Source organism: Mycteria americana (assembly GCF_035582795.1).
Source record: "Mycteria americana isolate JAX WOST 10 ecotype Jacksonville Zoo and Gardens chromosome Z unlocalized genomic scaffold, USCA_MyAme_1.0 Scaffold_18, whole genome shotgun sequence".
NCBI lineage: Eukaryota > Metazoa > Chordata > Aves > Ciconiiformes > Ciconiidae > Mycteria > Mycteria americana.
This window is the reverse complement of record NW_027445436.1, coordinates 9,817,297-9,840,265: the sequence shown is the minus strand read 5'-3', so window position 1 is coordinate 9,840,265 and position 22,969 is coordinate 9,817,297.

The window sequence follows — 22,969 nt, the reverse complement described above, 5'->3', positions numbered from 1 at the left end:
CATACCTGTAAAATTAGCATATCCCCGGCCCCCTTGGGACTAGTTTGGGGATGTTCTAACGGGAAATTTTATTCCTGATTAGCATTGAAGTATCACGCTGGTCTGAAATGTGGATTAGTCATCCCATCCTTATGCCCATCTCGTGTTTTCAGTTTCACCACCCCTCCCTGGCGAGTGCACTGGGAAGTGGCAGAAGCCCCAAAAAACTCGATACTGAACTTAAGTGATGGAGAATGTTGTATAACATTGTCCATCTCACAACTCCAGTACTACTGCACTCTACTACTACTACACTCACAACGCTAGTACTACTATAGAGGCAGCATGGACCAAAATGAAAGAAATTGCCGACCAAGCTGCCGAACTATTTTGATCACTCCAACCAAAAGAATGTTTCGATGGGCATGCACCCGGATCTTGGTTCGCTTCCCTCCTACAATCCTGGGGACTCACGGGGTGGGGGAAATGGTTAATTCAAATTGGAATAACCCTGGTTTCTGTTCCTTATGACTGGCATAGCTATTGTTTATCTGCTTGCTTCTGCTTTCATTCTCTTTTCTCCTGCTGTTCACTATGTTCATATCACCACCCTGGAAGACAAAATCAAGGACCCTCCACCAACTCTTGTTGAAGATTTCGTGAACTGTGTCTTCTCGATCTTCTCTATGCGAAAATCGTCGCCCTGGACGAAGATTATATAGACAATGTTTGAGCCATGGGGTGGTGTGAGAGACTGAAAGAGTTAATGTCTCAAACATAGTGGTGACTTGAGGCGCTATTTGCATGGCGACAGCAGGTCAGCGAGCACAGGGTGGGGGAGAGCGAGAGCGGGATGTGGAGAGCGGGTCGGAGGATGCGTGGTTCCAGGTTCTGCCAGACCTGACCGTGTATGGCCAGAGGTCACACAGAGTTGATCTGAGGAAGGGGCTTGCAACCGCCTGAGAGACCCCTCGCGACCACCCCCCTCCCCCAGCGCCTGCGCAGAAGATTGAGAACTTTCTAGAACAAGAACCATGTAAGTCCTGAAGGGGCGTACCTGGAGGCAGGGATTAGCCTATAAAAGGCTTGCCCCCCCCCCCCCCCAGGGAAGCGCGCGCACACCCACCACTGGAGGATTGCCACGTCTGTCATCGTCATCGCGGGATCCAAGGGTGGTGATACTTTTTCTTTCTCTTTCCTCCTCTCTTCTCCTTTCCTTTTCTTGCTTCTCTCTTCCTCTGCTCTTCCTATATATATATGCAAGTTTGGGATCGGGTTGCCCGGAAAATAGCTCCATTGCCAAATCGCCTTTGTTTGTTCGTTGAGCTTGCCAGTTCATTAAGTTTGTCTGTTTGTGGAATTCACCAGTTAATAAAGTTGCTGGCCAGACTGTTCCTCTGGGTCATTGTCGTGACTCTACCGACCACGCGGCTCTGCCGAGCAGAGATCGGCTTTTGTCGGTACTCAAACAGTCGGGGAATCAAAAAGATTCACCCCTCTCGCAACCCACCGAGTGGGACGAGACAAACATCAGTGTGTTATCACTCTTATTCTCATACTAAAATCCAAAACACAGCACTATACCAGCTACTAGGAAGAAAATTAACTCTATCCCAGCCGAAACCAGGACACATAGATATGTATAAAACAAAATATTTCGACATCCAAATATAATCATGGGAGAATGAGGCCTGTGGACCTGAGGACTATATATACAGTTTGTATTTGCTGACATAAATTAAATCCCTTTCAAAGAGATCTTAAAAATCAGTTTCTGGCCTTTGTGATTCAGCAGCAAAGACTCAGAATGTTGACCCTGATTATCTCACATTTGAACCAGAAGATGCACTACCTCTCACATTTGATTAATTCAGTAACATGTCACCTCAGTCATGGCTCCCATCTTCCAATTTAAACTCTTTGCAGTGTAATCTACTAAAGCTATTATTTTCTACTGGAGTAAAATCCTTGGTTGTTATTCCTTTTTGGGGCTCTGCAGAGTTCAAAAGAAGGACTTTATGTGACCTTCAAGAGGGAAAGTCTCATTGGATTTACCACCTGCTCCATTGATGGCCAACAGACCAAGTTTTACGGTGTTTGGAATATATTTTGGTAGTGAGTATAGTTTTAGCAGAAATTTAGTCATCTTGCCCCTGTTAAATATTTATCCTATTATGCAAGTGACAAGCGAAAAAAGAATGAATCCCTTTTAACGTAATGTAAAATAGCACATAGCAGAATGGAATTTTATCATTAAATATATAATGAGATCATGAACACCTCCAAAGTTGTGAGTTAATCAAATAAGGCCATAATATGACAAGCAGCCTGTCAGAAGAAATTCTATTTGCTGCAGTATGCGAGTTGCATAACCATTCTACCAACCTTGTTAGAAGATGTCACACTCAGCTTTGTTGATGAAGGAGGACAAAAGTAGATTGTATGAAAAGGGAATTCCAGCTCCATTGACTTCAGCTGAGCTCTGATGATTTACACAGGCTAATGCTCTGTCTCACAGTATGTAATATTTTCCCATTAATGTTTACCTTCTGTGCCATAATGACTACAAAACGCCCGACAATAGCTAGACAGTGGGTGTGCTGTGACTGCCACTTACAACACGAATTATAATCATGCTACTGGTATCTTGCGCTTCCTCCACTTATTTGTCACATCCATCTGGAGTCCCTCCTACACAGACTAAGAGTAGACACTGCCTACAAGTGCAGATCTCATCCTACATTGGGAATGAAAATAGTATTGCAATAGAAAAAAGCAAAAATTAGCATCTGATTTCTAATAGCAACAACACAGTAATACAGAAGCTCTCTCCCTCCAGGAGCTCAAGGTGCTTGGACTACTTTTTAAGTGGTGTTTTGTAGAAGATGAAATATAAGGTACTAAAAGATCAAAGGATTAGCTTGCGATTATACTATTGGCAGATCTTCTTCCATTTATAAAAGAAAAAATACATTATGAGGAAATTCATATCATTATTAAGCATTACTTCACTACAGGTATGTCGTGGTTTAGCCCCAGCCGGCAACTAAGCACCACGCAGCCGCTCGCTCACTCCCCCTCGGTGGGATGGGGGAGAGAATCGGAAGAGCAAAAGTAAGAAAACTTGAGGGTTGAGATAAAAACAGTTTAATAGGGAAAGCAAAAGCCGCGCACACAAGCAAAGCAAAACAAGGAATTCATTCGCTACTTCCCATGGGCAGGCAGGTGTTCAGCCATCTCCAGGAAAGCAGGGCTCCATCACGCATAATGGTTACTTGGGAAGACAAACGCCATCACTCCAAATGTCCCCCCCTTCCTTCTTCTTCCCCAGCTTTATATACTGGGCATGACGTCATGTGGTATGGAATAGCCCTTTGGTCAGTTTGGATCAACTATCCTGGCTGTGTCCCCTCCCAGCTTCTTCTGCACCTGGCAGAGCACGGGAAGCTGAAAAGTCCTTGACTAGTACAGCAACAACTAAAACATCTCTGTATTATCAACACTGTCTTCAGCACAAATCCAAAACATAGCCCCATACCAGCCACTATAAAGAAAATGAACTCTATCTCAACTGAAACCAGGACAGTATCCACCCCTTATTCCATACCATTTACGTCATGCTCAGGTCTCACACTATTCAATACATTCTCATTACCCACCATCACCCTTCCCATCCTTTGATATAATACACACATATCATTCCCTTAGTCTATGGACCACCCCTGTAAAATGTCTGTAAAATGTCCATAAATGTCCACAAAATGTCCACTGAGTTCATTTAGTCCATGACTTTGGGCTTCATCTCTTATGGTTGTTACTCAGGACAGGAGAGGTGGTGTGTTGCTTGGAGTTATTGGGCACCAAAACCAGCTCAGGTCAGGTCACTGCTGCACTTGCACTGCTTCTTGTAAGGCTTCTCCTCCATTGGTTCAGGTGGTTCCGGCTGTAGTAATTCCTATAACATGCAACTCAAATCATGGGTTACAACAATTTAAAGGTATATCTATTACAATGTCCACCCCTGGTCCTTTTGGGCCAGGATATAGGATTTAACATTGCAACGAACTCCTCCCCTTGCTCCTAGCCTGGCTAGCAACAAGGGGTTCCTGCTATAGTAATTCCCACAACATGCAACTCAAATCCCGGGATACAACAATTTAAAGGTATTTCCATTACAATCTCCACCCCTGGTCCCTTTGGACCAGACCATCAGGTTTAACATTGCAATGAAGTCCTCCCCTTGCCCCTGCTCCAGCTTGGACTTATCCACAGAATGCAGTACCTTCAGAAGTAAACTTGCTCTAACATGGCCTCATGCACAGCCACAGATGCTTCGAGGTGTACCTGCTGCAGCATGGACTTCATCCACAGCCACAGATGCTTCGAGGTATACCTGCTGCAGCATGGACTTCATCCACAGCCACAGATGCTTCGAGGTATACCTGCTGCAGCATGGACTTCATCCACAGCCACAGATGCTTCGAGGCGCACCTTATCCAGCATGGACTTATCCTTGGGCCACAATCCCTTCAGAGGTATACCTGCTGTGGCACAGACATAACCATGGCCACAGACGTTTCAAGATATACCTGCTCTGGCATGGGCTAATCCATGGGCACAGACGCTTTGGGGTGTCCCGCTCCCACGTGGATTCATCCACAGGTCACAGTCCCTTCGACTCGAGTTCACAGCGGAGTTCCAGCCTGTCCAGTACAGCAGCACAGAAACAGCAGCAATGCCCTGGCCATCTGCCAGCCCAGGCGCAAGGCACTGCATGGGGCAGTCTACCATTGTTTGCTGTTATCAACATGTTCCCAGGCACAGCAGAGTAAGGTGATCAGCAGTACAGCAGAACGGCAAGCAGTGAAAGCAAAAAGCAGCCACTAACGAGCCCTAGGCTCTAACATACAGTAAGGCAAGCAAGCCTATGGCAAGCACAGAAGCCTGCTGATTAATAGCTAAACAGCAATAACAGCTATAAATTCTATCTGGCACATTCCAATCAAATCTGTCATTATCTCAAACCCTTCGAGCCCCACGTTGGGCGCCAAAAAGGACTGTCGTGGTTTAGCCCCAGCCGGCAACTAAGCACCACGCAGCCGCTCGCTCACTCCCCCTCGGTGGGATGGGGGAGAGAATCGGAAGAGCAAAAGTAAGAAAACTTGAGGGTTGAGATAAAAACAGTTTAATAGGGAAAGCAAAAGCCGCGCACACAAGCAAAGCAAAACAAGGAATTCCTTCGCTACTTCCCATGGGCAGGCAGGTGTTCAGCCATCTCCAGGAAAGCAGGGCTCCATCACGCGTAATGGATACTTGGGAAGACAAATGCCATCACTCCAAATGTCCCCCCCTTCCTTCTTCTTCCCCAGCTTTATATACTGGGCATGACGTCATGTGGTATGGAATAGCCCTTTGGTCAGTTTGGATCAACAATCCTGGCTGTGTCCCCTCCCAGCTTCTTCTGCACCTGGCAGAGCACGGGAAGCTGAAAAGTCCTTGACTAGTACAGCAACAACTAAAACATCTCTGTATTATCAACACTGTCTTCAGCACAAATCCAAAACATAGCCCCATACCAGCCACTATAAAGAAAATGAACTCTATCTCAACTGAAACCAGGACAGGTACTAAACGCTACCAAGTCTAAAGCTGTATAGAAATAATAAATCCTGAATCCTGGCAAAATTGATTAAAATTCATATTTTGTGGACTCTCTGAAAAAGAACCAAGTAACTGCTGACAGTTTGCTAACTTTGGATAAATTTGTCTTTTGAAAAATTCAAGTATTCAAAACACAGCTCATGCATAAGGAACTCTCGCAGATTTAAGTTTAAAATTATGTTCACTTGCCTACAATGACCTATTTTACTGATCATCTTACTATCTTACTGATCTTGTGATCTTCATGTAAGAACAGAAGACATGAGAATGGCACCTCTGAACCTTGTTCATCTGAAACTCAGCTTCATCTAAAACCAATCATTTTTCCAGGAACTGGGATGTAACAGTCATATTGTATCTGAAATGGCTTAAAGAAGAAAATACTGTCATAGCAGTGGGCAGAAATAACACCAGCAACCATAACATAGACATATATATTAGAAAAAAAAAAAATCAGTGTTCTACATTGGATTTCAGATGATCCCTATACAAGACTGTCTTTACCACTTATCTTGTGATTCTACCATAAACCCATAATTCACTATTTCTTCCCCGTTTTACTGAGCCTTGCAACATTTTATTTGTGAATCAGTTTCCACCTGTCAGTTCAGAACAACCGTGCTTCACTTCCACCTTTCTTTGTCTCTATCTATTCATAGTACCTTTAATATAAAGAAAACCTCTTTTATGAGTTACTGCTATGCCTGCTGCAATGGGACAATCACCTTAGTTGAAGAAGCAGGCACAGTTTATTACAAACAACATCAAAATGTCCTGACCTCCCCGAATAGTTAGTAAAGAGTGCTTGCAGGACACCTACAATACTGTCCCCAAAGAGGAGGACCCCTGTCTTCAGTCAGATGGAGCTAACAGCTGCTCAGCATTTCTGCTTCAACTCCTCACTAATTTTGCATCGCGACACTTTGCTGATTTTATTTCATTAGTAAAATATACATTAAACCAACCTGGGGGGTTGTTTAAGTAGCTGCCATGTGCAAATAGGTCTTTTGTATCCTTCAGGAAAAGCAAACAGCTTCACAGAGGAATATTAAGTAGCACCCAGTGAAATCATGTAGCAGATGAAATGATGGACTTGAGGGAGATGGCTATGCATTAACAGGCATCTCCTGTGGCTAGGCACTCAAGATGCTAAAACACTGAACAAGCTTCTGCAAGTTCAGGCTAGAAAAGATCCCAGAAAGAGGCAGTGGTTTTAGTCTCAGAAACTGGCTGAATCATCCAAGGGTCATGAAACCCCAGGTGTGGGAGATAGGTGCAAACCATATAGAAAAAAATGTACAGAAAACCATAAACCACAATAAAAAGACTTTGTCATCTAAAACAATAGAGTCTAAAGTGGGACCTCAGCACCTGCTTGCTCAGACTGCACAAGTTCTCAAGCATAGTTGTCCAAGCAACTCAGGCTGTGATCTGAATCTTAGCTGAGTTCAATTTAGGCCTCCAGATGTAGGTGTCTGTATGTGGGGTATTTCTAAACTATTTTTTTAGTCAGTGGAAAGAAATAACACAATCCCAATGGCATTTAGGGTACAATTTAGATGAGTAGCCAATTCATGATGGAGATTTGTGGCAGAGAACGATTCAGCGGGACCTACTGCCCTTGCAAGCTCTCCACTGACTATAAAGACAGCTTCGCTATCCAGCACAGAAGTAGACACAGGCACCTAATTGTGGATATTTTAACCAAAATCTAAATCCTACTGACTGGGTTTTTTTGGGGTGGGATTTTTGGGTTCGGGGTGGGGGGTTTTCTTCATTTCAAAAATAAGGTGAGTATTGCATGTAGACTTCTCCAGAGTAAGGAGGCCCATTAGAGAAGCTTTTGGGAACAATTCTCTCAAAATTACTTAGTCTCTTAAGCTGGCTGAGTTTTGCCCATAGGAAAATCCTTTAACCATAAGGCTCTCAAAGTCAGAAGCACCATTCCTGATGAGCAGGACTAACTCACACAGGTCCTCCTATCAAATATTAGGGCAGGATAGCCATATATCAAAATATGATGTCAAAATAGGGTATCAAATCCTATCAGATGTTCATCAAATTATTCTCCATGCCAAATCTCAGTGTGATTGCTACAAGCACATCCCTTATTTTAGTCATAAACTAAAATTTCAGTTGCTAGTGAAGTTGCCTATGAACTTGCACATTCAGTAGGTATTCTGGCAGAGTACTACAGCATGCCAACACAGAAGGCTAAACAGAGCTATAAATAAGTGGGGCCCTGCTTCCAAGAAACACTAACACCTACACAGCTCACTATCTGTAATTTAACAGAGTACCGAAAGACCAAATTTTTCGTACTCATCTTCAGACTGGGCAGGGACAGGGAGAGAGTACAACTGTAAGTGAATCAAAAGGAGAAGAAACTCTCATGACCAAATAAACAAACACAAAAGAAATAGAATAGAGAATATGTGGCTTAGGGAGATTTCAATTAATTATCTTATGGTGGAGCTGTAGAAGAGACAATTGGTTATTTGTAGCATGCTTCCTTTGTAGTCAATATATAAGAAACAAGGCATTTTGGTCACATTTTCTGCAAGTCCATGTATTGTCAGAGCTCTGATTTTTTGCCTGTATTTAAATCAGATGAATTGCAGGTTTTGTAGATTGTTCCTATATTTCAACTCCTCTTTGCTTGCTTATTCATTTATTTCCTTGTAGGTACAAACTTCTTCAGAACAAACTTTTGAAAGAGATCTGAGAACAGGACTTTGAAACTTGGGCAGTCTGGATCCCTTTGAGCTGTGTATTTCCACCTGATAGCCCTCAAAGTATTGTAAACACTGCAGAAGGTGAGGGGCAGAGGTAGAAGGATGCCATTTTTTATGTATCATTAACTTCTCCTTCCTGAGTTGGAACAGATCACCTCTGTCATTTCAATAATGTTGCTAACAGCAGAGAGAATTTTTTTCCCTGTGTCATAAGTACTTGAAGAAGCAAAATTGCAATTCTAGTCCTGATCCCATTGTGCTGCTTTGAAGAGCTGTGGTAGATCGGGCTATTGTAACAGAATTACAATTCTGTAGGTATAATACTGTCTGAACCACAAGCCTGCATAAGTATCTATCATCTCACTCAATAACTGAATGCAGAGACAGATCTTGCATAAATTCTTAACACCTATAAAAACAGATTTTGGGGGGTTTGTAAGTTTTTTGTAAAACATCTGGTTGAGTTATAGAAAAGGAAAATTCCAGATTTTTTTCTGGTACTTTGGAATTCTTTCTTGAAAAGAGAAAATACAATGCTTATCTTTAAAAGATTCAGGAAACTGTAACAGATGTACAGATTTAGCTGAAGTCACATTCTCACAAAAATACAGGAATAAATAACTCAAAAGTTTGTAAGCATCTAGAGGATAATAAGAGAAGAGCAACAGCAAATTTACATTAATCAAAAACAAATCATGTCAAACTAATCTAGTTCTTACTATGACAAGGTAACTGGCTTTGTGCATAAGGGAGAAACAGGAAATGTCATATACTTTGACTTTAGCAAAGCTTTGACACTGTCTTACATGAAGGACTTACTTAGAAAAAAGTTTGAGAAATGTTATCTAGGTGAAACTCTAGAGTGCGGGATTACATAGCTACTGTCAAAACATCAAAATTAGATAGCTACCCCCACTCAATACAGTTGGCTATTTAGGATTCTGTCTAATGTCTGATAACGTTCATAATTTCATAAATGCATGAAAGAATAGAAAGCATATTTATTACAGCCACAGAGAGCACCAAGGTGAGTGTCTGCAAACATGGTGGGGAAGAGGACTAGAATTCAAAATAATTGGAGACAAGTGGAGAAAAAGTACAGTGCTGTTCAGGAAGGACAAATGTAAAGTGAAACTCTTGGAAATACAGAACTGCACAAATACTAAAGTGGATTTCTGGCCTGGCTGCAGTGTTGTAGAATGGGATCTGAGTAATATCAGATTACAGCTGAACAAAATTCACAGCTGAATTTCAGTCAAAAACCTTGTGCTTGTGTATAGAAGGCATAATAGTTTGGAAGGATGGGGACCGTTTGTAAAGGATCCTCAAAAGAGAACGAGACTGATTTGGTCAGGTGTAGAAAACATGATCTAGGAGAAAAGTTTAAAGAAATTAAGATAATTTAATCTAGAGAAAAGAAAAATTGAGGGAAAATGTGGAAATGGTCTTCAACAGTAAAAGGTAGCTAGAGGAAAGAAACAAACTCTTTTCTGTGTCTACTGTTGTTAGGCCAAGGAGTAATAAAGCAAAGAAGATTAAAATCTAACATCAGGAAATGTTTTCATCACTGGAGATTTTTAAGAAAAATTGGACTAGCATTTGTCACAAGTGACATAGCTGACCCTGTCTTTATGAAAGGAGATGGACTACATGACCTCTTAGTGTCCCTTCTAGCCACATTTTCTTTTATTTCTTCAAGAAAAAAACATATTTCTTTCTCCAAAAGATACACCTATCCTTAACTGAAGCACAAATACATTGAAAGTAATAACTGTATCTCTTTAAGGATCACAAAATACACAGGGGCAATCGCTGTAAAGTAAAACACTTGATGAGATAGGAGTCTGTCCTGGTTTCGGCTGGGATAGAGTTAATTTTCTTCCTAGTAGCTGGTATAGTGCTGTGTTTTGGATTTAGTATGAGAATAATATTGATAAAATGCTGATGTTTTGGCTGTTGCTAAACGGTGTTTACACTGGTCAAGGACTTTTTCAGCTTCCCATGCTCTGCCAGGTGCAGAAGAAGCTGGGAGGGGGCACAGCCAGGATAGTTGATCCAAACTGACCAAAGGGCTATTCCATACCATATGACGTCATGCTCAGTATATAAACTGGGGGTAGTTGGCCGGGGGGTAGCGTTCGCTGCTCGGGGACTGGCTGGGCATCGGTCGGTGGGTGGTGAGTGGTTGTATCACTGTTTTTTTTTTCTCCCTTGGGTTTTGTTCCTCTCTCTCTCTTGTTGTTTTTCCTTCTCATTACAATTCATTATTATTATTACTATTATTTTGTTCCAATTATTAAACCGTTCTTATCTCAACCCACGAGTTTTCTTACTTTTGCTCTTCCGATTCTCTCCCCCATCCCACCGGGGGGGAGTGAGCGAGCGGCTGCGTGGTGCTTAGTTGCCGGCTGGGGCTAAACCACAACAGAGTCATATCACCCATCTGAGAACTGTGAATGGAAACAGATAATCTCAAATTAAACATTGTTAATGTGGAAATTGGCCCTTTTTATGAAGAAAAAAAAAGTATTAGAGAAATACAACATGCAAACCCTACCAATTTGATTTGATTAATTACATTGAGTCACTGATGTATCGCATTTACTGACCTCTTTCTGTAAGACCTGAGAATGGGGCAAAGGAGAATTCGTGTTCTTCTCTCTATAATCCTGAGAGATACAATAGTGACTCAGGAGGGAAAGGTTCATATAACATGTGGAGCTAATTTGCTTTCATTGTTATTGCCCTATCTGCTGGAAATCCTCTTTGGAAGAATGTAATATACAACCACAGGTCTGGCTTTATAACTTTCCAAAACATGTTGGCTTCTCATCAGCTAGAATGAATTGTTCCAAAACTACTACCCTTGGCAGCTGTGATGCCCTCCACTCCCAAGAGCAAAGAAAACATCAAAGCAAGCATGTCTTGACTGAAAATTCAGATAGATTCAAGAATGGAAGGAAGACACTGCAAAATTGCTCATGTCTCTTCCTCCAACTCAATATTAGCCAAATTCCCAAGAACAGGCACCGCCCCCCAAAAGAAAAAAACAAAGCAACAAACCCAAAAAACAGAACAAGTTATATCGTCACAAAAGCAGTGGTTGTAGGACATTATCATGCAGGCAGTCCATTCCCATTTTGTACCATACTTGAGTGATAGTGTAGATTGAGATGTACAACTTCCTCTAATCCAAATGACCCTATGATCTGCTCAAACAGCAAGCATTTGCAAATTACCTACCTCAGTCCAACTTCACACTAGGCTTCTCATACAGTCAATAGAAAAAAGAGGCACCTCTGGAGGTTGAGTCATCTAGCCTGCCTTAGACATCCATCTTAAAGTGGGGTGAATCACTCCCTGGAAATGTTCATTTAGTTTTCTGTTCTATAGATGGAGCATATAGTGACTAGCTCAGACTCAGATGCTTAAGGTATGGCAACTGTATCCCTCCCAGAGCTTGAGGCACTCAAGGCAAAAAGAAGTTGTATCTGTATTGATTAATGTGTACAGCTCATTTTAGAGCATAAAGCAAAGAGTGTAAGTATAAGTGCCAGTTATCATTGGCCTGATATAGAATTGCATTTCCAAAATTGAAAATATTGCAATTTAATGTTGAATAATGGTACAAAGTAATTTGAAGGAATCATCTCACAGGATTTTAGAGACTTAGTACACTTCCACTTTAAACATCCAAGGTGCTTTCATATATGACAGAAGCTAGAATAATCAAATAATAGCAGAAACAGAATTCCAATAAAAATTATGTTTAAGAATTCCCATATCGACCGCATTAAATATTTAAATGCTCTGGTAGTTTTTCAGAATCCAAACAGTCCTTCAAAGAATTGGAATTTTATTGCTCTACTTTTTAACCAGTGTGTCAATTCAATAGAGAAGATTCCCCGAGATGCCCATTGCAGCTTTCTATTGGGGATTAATTAAAATTTGATGAGGTATTCTTATGGCAATCAGGCTTTCAAAAATGAATTTTAAGGACGCACTAGAACCATAATAGTATTGGGGCTAAACAGGTATGTGAAGTCTTTGCAAAATGTGAGGATTACACATATTATATATCCATATGGTCAGATTCACCCCTTGGTTATGCCCGAGTACATTTTTTACTTCATTGCAATGATTAATTACATTCAATATTCCATGGTGTAAATTGAAATAATATTCTGCCCTTCCTTTAATCTCTTTTCCTTTCACTTACTTTAATAACACAGTTAAGATATAAGTAACAGCAGAATTTATCCCATAGACATTCATTGTTCTAGGGAAAGGTATTAGCAAAGTTGGTGGGGTCTTTGGAGTACTGCAAGATGGGAGCCCAAGGTTTGTTAAACATGACAAATTTCCACCTTTTCACTTCCATATAATGTTGTTTCATCAAAAATGAAATGTTTCATAGAAGAAGAGTGGTTATGATGGGAGTGGTGCCAGGATTTGAGGTGGAATTTCTGCTTGAGCCCAACCTCAGTGCATTAATTTCTCACTAAATTTTACAATAAACAATTGTTTGGAGAAAAAAAGTGGTTTTGAAGGGTTGTTGCTTTCATCTCCTGAGTTTAGCCATAAGCAGCTTAGTCAGCAAAACTGGCAGGGCAGAGATTTCCATAAACATGAAGAGGGGAAAGGGGAGGTGGAAAAGGGTAACATGGGGCACAACTAACCTCCTAAAGCAGATGAGGCACCAGTGGCGACAGCAGTCTGTTTAGCAGAGCTGCCATGATGCATTTTGTGTCTTGGTCTCTTATTTTCCTGATGATTTAGTGACAACAAATGTGGTTTAACTTTCAGATAACTGTCCTTGGAAAAGAATGAGTGCTGAGGATAGGAAAGATGCTGGACTCCCTTCAAATGGTGATTAAACAATAACTTGATTATCACTGTAAATCTAAGTATATAAGAAGGGCCACATTGGCTCAGGCCAAATTCCTGCCCAGCATGCTACCTGGTCTCTGACAGCATCCAAAAGTAGATGGATAGGAAAAGTAAAATAAAATCAAGCCTTTTTTCCTCAGAATGGTCTCCCAGCCTCTTGTGAGCTGCTGCTTTGCTGCTCCTTGAGCTGAAGATATTGTCCTTCATTTAACAGTCCTGGACTGATTTGCTTTCCATTAACAAATATGCCCAATCACTTTTAAATGCATACAAAGTTTAAACATCCACAATGTCCATAGTAAATAAGTGCAAAGCTTAGCCACAGTAGTAAAACAGTTATCAATCAGCCCTATGTCAGAGTTGCCAATAACAATCACATAGTCATGGGGTTTAATGTGGAAGGCAGGGTATAGAAAATCAGCTTCACACTCCACCAGGTTTTGAATCGATGCTAGAACAAAGATAATTTGCACCTTGGGGAAGCATGCTAAATCGACATGTGCTAGGAGTCCAACTAAAGCACCACACACTTTGCTCTAAAACTCAGAATCCCCAGTGAAAAACTCTGTAAAGACCCAGCATTTTGTACTAGGTATAATTTCAAAGTACAGTACTTTGAAGGTCAGCCTGAGCTTCACTGCCAGCTACTAGTGCTAACCACTTCAAAAACTAGCTGGGGTCTGTCTGGAGGCAATGAACTGCGTGCAGGATAGACATATCCTCAGGAGGAGGAAACCAAGGTTAGATTTGGTCCATCGCTCTTACATTGTAAACTCTGGTCTACTGACAACTGGAACTGAAAGCATTCATTTGTTTCAGTTAAATCACAAAAAAAATATAAGAAAAGGTAATAACACACACATATCGCTGACCCAAGTCCCATTCATTTTGGCAACATAAAAGCAAAAGGCTTAAAACGTATTAATCTGTGATTCTCTGGCACTTCAAGAGTGCCTGAAACATCCATTCTTAGGAGCATGAAGTTGTCGATGATTGATCTATGTCTTGTCAATTCGAATCAGAAGTAATGACGTAAATCAGTTACACCTAGGTTGGTGCAAATCTTTTTTTTTCCTCCTCTCCTTTGGAACCAATTACCAAAGTAACTCTGAAACAGCTAATGTGATATACAGTCTTTCCAATCAGCAGATTTTCCAGGAGCATCAATCAGTCAACTGTCTGCAGCTCTGAGATGGAGCTTAACTCTCTCTAAATGAATAAAAAGAAACCATCTGGAAGACACTTTCCTGCTGAGCAAGAAGTAAAGACGTGCTGACTGTTAGCTGGTGTCATTGCAGAGCATTTGTGAAACGCCAAGAGCAACGGAGGTTGTTTCTTTCATTTATTTATGTGTGTACTTGCAGCCCCTAATTTGAATTTCACTATGATCTTTGTCTCCTGTGAATTTGTCCTTTGCTGGATTGGAAGTCCTACATTGAGGAGTGGCAGAAGTGTGGTGCAGAGGACTCAGCTCAGATGCAGGGAGGCCAATTCATGGCAAATCCCAGCTCTGTCCATTCCTGAGCTGCAGGGAAGCCACCGTGGGATCCTCCCAAACCAGCTCAGGGCAGACCAGTGAGCCCTGGTAAAGTCAAAAAAGTAAAGAAGCCCTGAACAAAAGCAAGAAATAAGGGAGGGGAAATGGAACAAGGGTGACAGGGCATGAATAACAATAATGCAGAAGACAGAGCCTAATTTCTGGATGCTAGAGTGACAGATATAAAATCTAGGCAGACAGACAGGTAGGAGCTGTTCACCTGCTAGTCCATCACGAAATAAGGCTGCACTAATGCAAAAGAAACTTTCTCTGAAACAGTTTCTCATGTCTCTTGCCTCCGGGGTGCAAGAGCAGCTGGGAAGAGGGGCAACTGAGCAAAAGCTTTTGCAGGGTTTTCCAAGGAAACTGAAAATATACCAAACAAGCACCAACTATGTATTCCCACAATGTTTAGTTTTATTGCCCTCATATAAATGTGCATGTTTTCATAGGCACTTTTTTTCAGGCATTTTCTAGAGAAAATGTATTCTTCTATCAAAACATGCCAGAAATGAATTTGCTCTCACACAGTTCTAGCAAGAAGCTAATTTTGCTTTGAGTGATTATGTTCAACTAAAAATTAATCACCACTGCATGTAAAGCAGTAGAAAAGAGGTGAGACTTTCACTGTAAAAGCTCCTGAAGGTAACATAAAATAGACAAATGTTCCTATTAGGCTTATCACACTTGGAAGATTTCAGAGAGTCAGCATAGATTGATTTCCTCTTGGCACTTAGACTGGACATTTAGATGGACATTTAAAAGGATTCGCAATTGAGACAGTTTTGACTCCTCAAAAAAAAAAGTACATGATTGTAGGTGGATCTGTTTCTAAACGAAGAAGTTGACTGAGCAGTTTTACTGGACTATCTATATTCATAGAAGCTTCTCATATGAAAGTCATGTAAGTGACATTGTAGCTAGCTGTCCCTCTTTTTGATATTTTCCTCTTATTTATGTGTACTGCAGTAGGCGCACTTTGAAATCGTGTTCTACATTTTAGCTATCTTTCACTTTCTGTTACAAAGTAACACAGAATCTACCCATGGTATGAAGAAAATAATTAGTCTAAATTGCCTCCTTAAAAGTGAGATCAATGTTTTTCCCTAAGAAAAAAAATCATCCCTGTCTAGAGAGTAGGATGCAGGCAGGATGCTATAATGTTCCATTTACACGCATCCCAATACCCAAAATGATGCACAGGTTTTAAAAAACCTCCCAGGTGTAAGTCAGATTGGTTTCTGAGGCCAGAAAGATCTGGGGTTTTTTGCTACAGCCTAGCCTAGTCTATGGAGGGCCAAACTCCTAATTTGCCTTTGAACCTCAGTGAACCCTAAGGACTTTTGCTGATCCTCTGCTCCAACACAAACCACAGTCTTAGGAACATACACTTTTAAAAAATACATTCTTCATATCCTCTTTGCCTTTTCTTCTTAGAGGAGATGTTTCTTCAACACAGGAGGTTGGAAAGTATTATCATTCATTGTTTTCTAGATCACTGTTTAGCTAACTTTCACGAATGTCTAGTTAAATGGATTTGCTAAACATGAGGCTCCAGTTGCTAAAAGATTTTTTTCAGAAGGAGATGTTTTGCTTTTTCCTGAAGGGTTTTGCTCACTGCTGTTAAAATGTACCTCAGGAGTAAAGACTGACATAGTTTCCAGCAGATAGAGGGATCACAAGCAGACCTAGCTGCCTGCAAACAATGGGAAAACGGAGTTTCTGCTTCCTGGTATATCACCACCGTTTGGATAATGTAAATCGAGTGGAAACAATCCATATCAGGAGCATGGCTACTTTGAAGTTTGCAGCCTTGCAGGATGCAAGCAAAACGGAAAAACATTCAGGGCTCTATGCAGTCACCCTCATGTATGTACCCACTTCCACATCAGATGCAAGCCTCATAGTGCCACAAATCTGACATGGGATGCAGGGGAAAATGAGACCTCTTGGAGCAGCATCCAGAGGCCAGATGCCTCTGTTCCCTGAATTTGCTGCAACAGGAAAGGGTGTTGGACCTCTCCTAGTTAGTGAAGAGAGGAAGGTGCATTTGAAAGCATCTGTAGAGACATCCTTAGACTCCTAAACTTAAGAAGATAGCATTTTATTCTAAGACTTTGAAGGCTTTGTCTTCCTTGAAAAGGGAAACACTTCCGCCAAAAAGAGTTGTTTTACCAGCAATTTACTTACAAGTTGTGTGTCTCAGTATCACAGAGAGGATCCCACCCAAACTAGAAACATTTATTTCAACAAAACTACTGTGATCTTTTTTATAATTAAAACCAAAAATTGAATGGCCATCTAGGATTTCTGGAAGAAATAATTTTTCCTTTTTAAAGTGAAAACTTTAAAATACATTGAAAAAATTGCCAAGGCTGTGCCTAATTTACAATTTTTTTCTTTTTTTGCATGTGTGTCAGGAATTAAAAGATCTCTGACAAATATGTGTGGAAGAGAAACAAAACACTCAATCTTTAAATTTTCTATCAAAAGTACTCAACAGCTGTTTTCAAATTAATTACTCCCCAGTGATGTCTGTGCCTAGGTCACCAGAGTCTGTTTTCTACCCTCCTGAATTATGGCCAGGTCTGGCAAAATATATTCTGTTAAACACTCCACTGAAGCTACAGGAATTATTTGCATAAATTAATCCCCATCTCTTTTTGTGTTTAATAAAAACTAGGTATACTACTGTGCTGTAGAAACAAACCTTACCAAATTAACTCCTATAGTATTGTGGCTGAATAAATGGCATGCCTACCGTAGTGGCAGTTCTATTACACCCAGGTTGGGGTCATACTTTCTCGTTAATGAGGTGCCTATAACAGGGACCAAAATAGGATAAATAGTGAGGGAGTCTTCAATCAGCTGAAGTTTGTTCTCATATCAGTACACTGCAGGCATATCTAGTTAGCTTTCCATTAGTGTTAATCAAATGTGTCACTTTTGCATCACTTGGGAGTTAAACCTTAGCCTGCACTTTTGTACCAGAGTCTTTGATTTAATTTCTTACACTGAGTATCAATTCACAGACAGGTCTAAATTGATTTGTAGTTATAGTGCTTAGACCACTGTAATTGATATATGATTAATCAATAGCTATGCTGTAATTCATCAATGTCACATTTATGAACTACATACTAATTAATTTGTTCTCTGCCTTGACATTTTAAGCATATGTAAGTTCACATCTTGATTATTATTTGTATTTTTAACTATCACAGTGTAAACCCAGGCAAGCATGGTATGACTAGGTAAGACAACCAAGGATGCACAAAGGAAATCCCCACAGGGATGACAGGTAGGAGTGGTTTGATACTCCAAGATGTTCTCTTTGACTCAGCTACTATTCACGCTAGTAACGAGGCAGACACAGAGCTTTCTGAAGGGAAAGAGCCAGACCTGTGATGAAGGCCCAGCTCTGGGGCAGCCAGAGCGAGGGTCATGGGATTTGGCCCGTTGATGACCGCTCTCCAGCCCTCTGTACTTTTCAAAGGCAAAGCCACCTCGACAGCAACAACCTGGGCAGGGGTTTTCTTCCCTGCCTCCCACAATGGTGACATCTATCCAATTTCTTTCACTGAACTCCATGAAAAATCATCATTTCACTAAAATAATAATCCCTCCCTTGGAGCTCTTATTACTGAAATACCATAGATGGCTGCTTTTACGTGCAGCTCCTCAGAGGGCAATGAGTGTAATCAGCTGAATACACACAGCTTTCTGGGATGAATTGGTTAACAGCACGCAGCTGAACATCTAAACGAACTTTCAGGTATTGATCTGGGAGCATATATAGCAGATTTGCCTGCTCATTTTTACTCCAGGAGCCAGAGCAGTTGTGTTTGTGGTCAAAACCATAAATACTTTAAATCCCCTACAAGGAGAGCAGGAAAATACAGCAGAAAGGGACAAGGACTAAGTTATTTTCTTTATTGCTTTACAGTTGGCATTGCTAGTGCTGTGGAAATGCTTCCCCCTTAGTATCTCCCTGACTTGTAAGTGGAATAAGTTGTCTTGGGGGGAGCAAAACTGAGCGCCCTCCTACTTTTGCAGTATGTTGTCTTGCTCCCTCCCATAATTTATTTTAAAAGGAGCATAAATCAACTGATAACATTTATTCAGAGTGGAAAATAAAGCTCAGTAGTAAATCCTGTTTGGACTCCAAAATCCTCCAAAGAAAAGCCTGAAAGAGCTATTTTTTTTTTTCTTTGCAAATGTTACATATCACAAACACACACACACTCAGGGCAGTTTTTTAAACCATTTGCACTTTCTCTAAATTTAATAATCATCACACTTCAGTACTGCCCCTGAGACAATTCAGTGCCCTGGCACTGGATTTACAATGATGCATGAATGCAGTTTGTTGTGTTGAATGTATAGAAGGGAACAGGAAGGAAAATAATAATAAAAAAAGATAATATTGGGGGGGAAGCACTGGTGGGAGAGGGAAAGCAAATTAATCTGGATTTATCTCCAGAGAGGAGGAATTAATCTAATTTGTATCCTAATCACTATGCACTGTATCTATCTGGGATAAAAATTTAAAAAATATAGATGTCAGCTTTTGCTGTGTGACTGAAATGCACAGTGTTTGCCACACCAGTGCTCAGCTGATGTCGCCAGCCCATCTCCATGACCACACATCCACAGGACAGCCCTGACCACATGTTCCAGCTCCATGGTGCTGGGCTTTGTCAGACAGTGATTTGAGTTTGGATCAGTATAAGTGTGTGAAAACACAGCCCTGACAAGGGAAACCACTGCTATATTGCTTTCCAATCTGAAGGTTATCCATCCAATCACTCACTGGACATGGCAGATACAGTGATATGATATTTATATAGATGATATACATATGATTCTCTTTGATTGAAGGATTGTGTTTCAAGCACAAAGAACTGGCAATATAACACTTCAGCTCTTTGTATTTGCAAACAGATGGTGTAAGCACCATGGACTCAAAAGAGTGTTTCAGGCTAAAGGGCATTGATTGCAAAAGGGCAAACAGGACACTTAGGTCAGAGATTTGTCATTGTCAGAAGAGGGATTTTAAATGTGGGGAAGCCTAACGAATTGTAAAATGGAGTTTGATAACTTAAAATTTAGATCATAATACATGTAATAGAAGAATCTGAATTACATGGCCCAGGAGGCTCTTTTTCCAAGTCTATGCTCCTAATAAGCTTCTTGCTTTTGTTTGTGTGCTTTCTTCTTCCATGCTTCCTCTCTAGTCTTTTACTTTGTTCCTGTTATTCAGACTTGCAAGGTTTTTTTAGCTTACTGGTTGCCTGGACAATAAAAATGGTGTGGAAAAATTGTTACTCCATTTTATATAGTGGAACAAGAGCAGGAGAAAATTATGTCCCCCTGATGGTTAAGATTTACACAGGCAGTTTACAGTATGTGACAGCGTGCTCCCCCCGCCCCTGCTCCCTGCACAAGCAGTAACCATCAGTGGGAGTCATCCTGATAGCTGCATCCAGCTTATGCTGGACCTTGAGGACGGATGGCAACAAAGTAGCCAAGGGCTGCCTGAAGCAGGGATCTAAACCTCTTGCTGATATGCAAATATGACCATAAGTCAATCATCTTACTCCTTAAATAGTGGACAGCCCAGAGCCCTTTGAGCTCTCCTGCACGGCAGCGGGCTGCACGCCAGGATCTCCCCTTGAGCAGGGACGCCTCTCAAGGTTACTCCTCGAGGTTGAGAGATTCCTTGCCGCAACAGATCCTCGGTAAGTGACTAATAGCATGCTAAACTTTGAAATCTTAGCTAAGTGATAGAAAGGATTGATTGCGCACATATATAATCCTTTAGACATAAACCGTTGACCAAGTCTGGGACTAGGACTGGATCTAGCCGCACCTAGACTCCTCTCTGAGAAGGAGTTTAGAAAGCAAGGGGATCCTTTCCGAACCTCATGACTCAACGGGAGGGTCTCCCTGACAGTTTTGTCTGACCCTGTCCTCTATGCAGTAAATAATCAAGCGTACCTCGCCATCGAGTCTTGATAAAACACTGTCACATTGAACTTTGTTAACTCCCTATTCTGTATCAATAAACTATATTTTTACTTCTCTCTAATGAGTGAAGTGCACGCTCACTCCATCCACGACAGAGTAAAAGCCTAAAATAGAACCCAGATTTCCTGAAGCCAGATTCAGGTCTTTAACCACAATGCTTTGCATCAAAATAATGCTTTTTATTTGTCTTTAATGAGCTGCTGTATTAACTTGAACAAATAGTACAGCTAAATTCCAGCCAAGCATACAGAAGCAAAGCATTTAGGTCACAGTTACAGGCCTAAGGATGGTATCTCAGAAAACAGTAACTCTGCAATGAGTTTGAGGACATAAAACTCTGGAACATCAGCTCCGAGCATGACTCTGTAGCTGAGAGACTACAGGTCATCCTGGGATGTAAATCCAGGGGAACTAATGGTCTCATTAAAGTTAGGATACAGAGGCAATGCCATCCCATGTGTCCTGGTTTCAGCTGGGATAGAGTTAATTTTCTTTCTAGTAGCTGGTATAGTGCTGTGCTTTGGATTTTAGTATAAGAATAATATTGATAACACACTGATGTCTTGGCTGTCGCTAAGCGGTGTTTACATTGGTCAAGGATTCTTCCCCCCCTTCAGCTCCCCATGCTCTGCCAGGTGCCCAAGAAATGGGAGGGGGCACAGCCAGGATAGTTGATCCAAACTGACCAAAGGGCTATTCCATACCATATGATGTCATGCCCAGTATATAAACTGGGGGGAGTTGGCCGGGGGGTAGCGATCATTGCTCGGGGACTGGCTGGGCGTCGGTTGGCGGGTGGTGAGCGGTTGTAATTTTTTTTTTATGTATATTTTCCTTTTTTTTTCCCTCCCTTGGGTTTTGTTCCTCTCTCTCTCTCATTGTTTTTTTCCCTCTCATTATAATTCATTATTATTATTACTATTAATTTGCTCCAATTATTAAACTGTTATTATCTCAACCCACGAGTTTTCTTACTTTTGCTCTTTCGATTCTCTCCCCCATCCCATCGGGGGGGGGGAAGTGAGCGAGCGGCTGCGTGGTGCTTGGCTGCCGGCTGGGGCTAAAACACGACAGTCCTTTTTGGCGCCCAACGTGGGGCACGAAGGGTTTGAGATAATAACACATTAACCAGAGCGTATTAAGGAATTTAGATCTGTTAGTAGTTGTGGGACGTGATATTGATCCATTTGTTCCTAGCATCGGTTTACCTGATCTGCACCATGCTCATTTCTTTGCTGTACATGTTAAAGGTTGGTGTTGGTTCTTGCAGTTTGCTGTGGTCTGCTTTAACTGGTGATGTTTTGCCTGTGAGATTTGTTATTAAAACAGTGACCTTGTGTTTATTTTGGTATCTAAGTGCTGTACTGAAACCATTACTGTATGTCGGGTATCATCTTATGGAGACAATTCGCAATTATACTTCTTCCTCTGAGAGGTTTTTTATGGAGGAAATGCAGAATTGTACCTTCACTACTTTCTTCTACAATGCTTCCTCCTTCATTACAGTAACTTTTCAGTGTTTTGAACAACCTTGGGTAGTTAAGATACTTGTATTGGTATTGTTTGGGAATATTGTTTCGATCTTGTCCAGGGTTAGTAAGCAATTTAAGAATATCATCCAGAGATCTGCCCCAAGGCTGGATAGTTATGAGTGGCAGGGTGTGTGGAATAGCATGGGCAAATGCCTAGGGCGGTGGGCACCTCCAGTGTTTTGGAACTTCACCCCTGAACAAGTGCTGAATCCGGAAAAATTAGTAGAATATTTGGAAGAAGTATGCTGTGACTCTGGCAGTTCTAAGGAGATACAAATCACTGCAATGTGCTGGGGTCTGGCCCATGCCTACCGAGCCCTGTTTAACGCTACTCAGAACCCTCAAGGATCTGGTGACAAAACAACAGGCACTGCGGTTGCTCCAGCCCCCCCTGCGACAGGCACTCCGGCTGCTCCAGCCCCCCCTGCGACAGGCACTGCAGCTGTTCCGATTCCCCCTGCGACAGGCACTGAGGCTGCAGCTGCACCGAACAACTCTGTTACAAGCACTGCGGTTCAAACAGGGAACGAACCCGTGTCAGTATCAGTCGCCCCTATACATAAAAAGAAATCCTGGAAGCGAAAGTCAGCTCGTTTAGAAAGGGA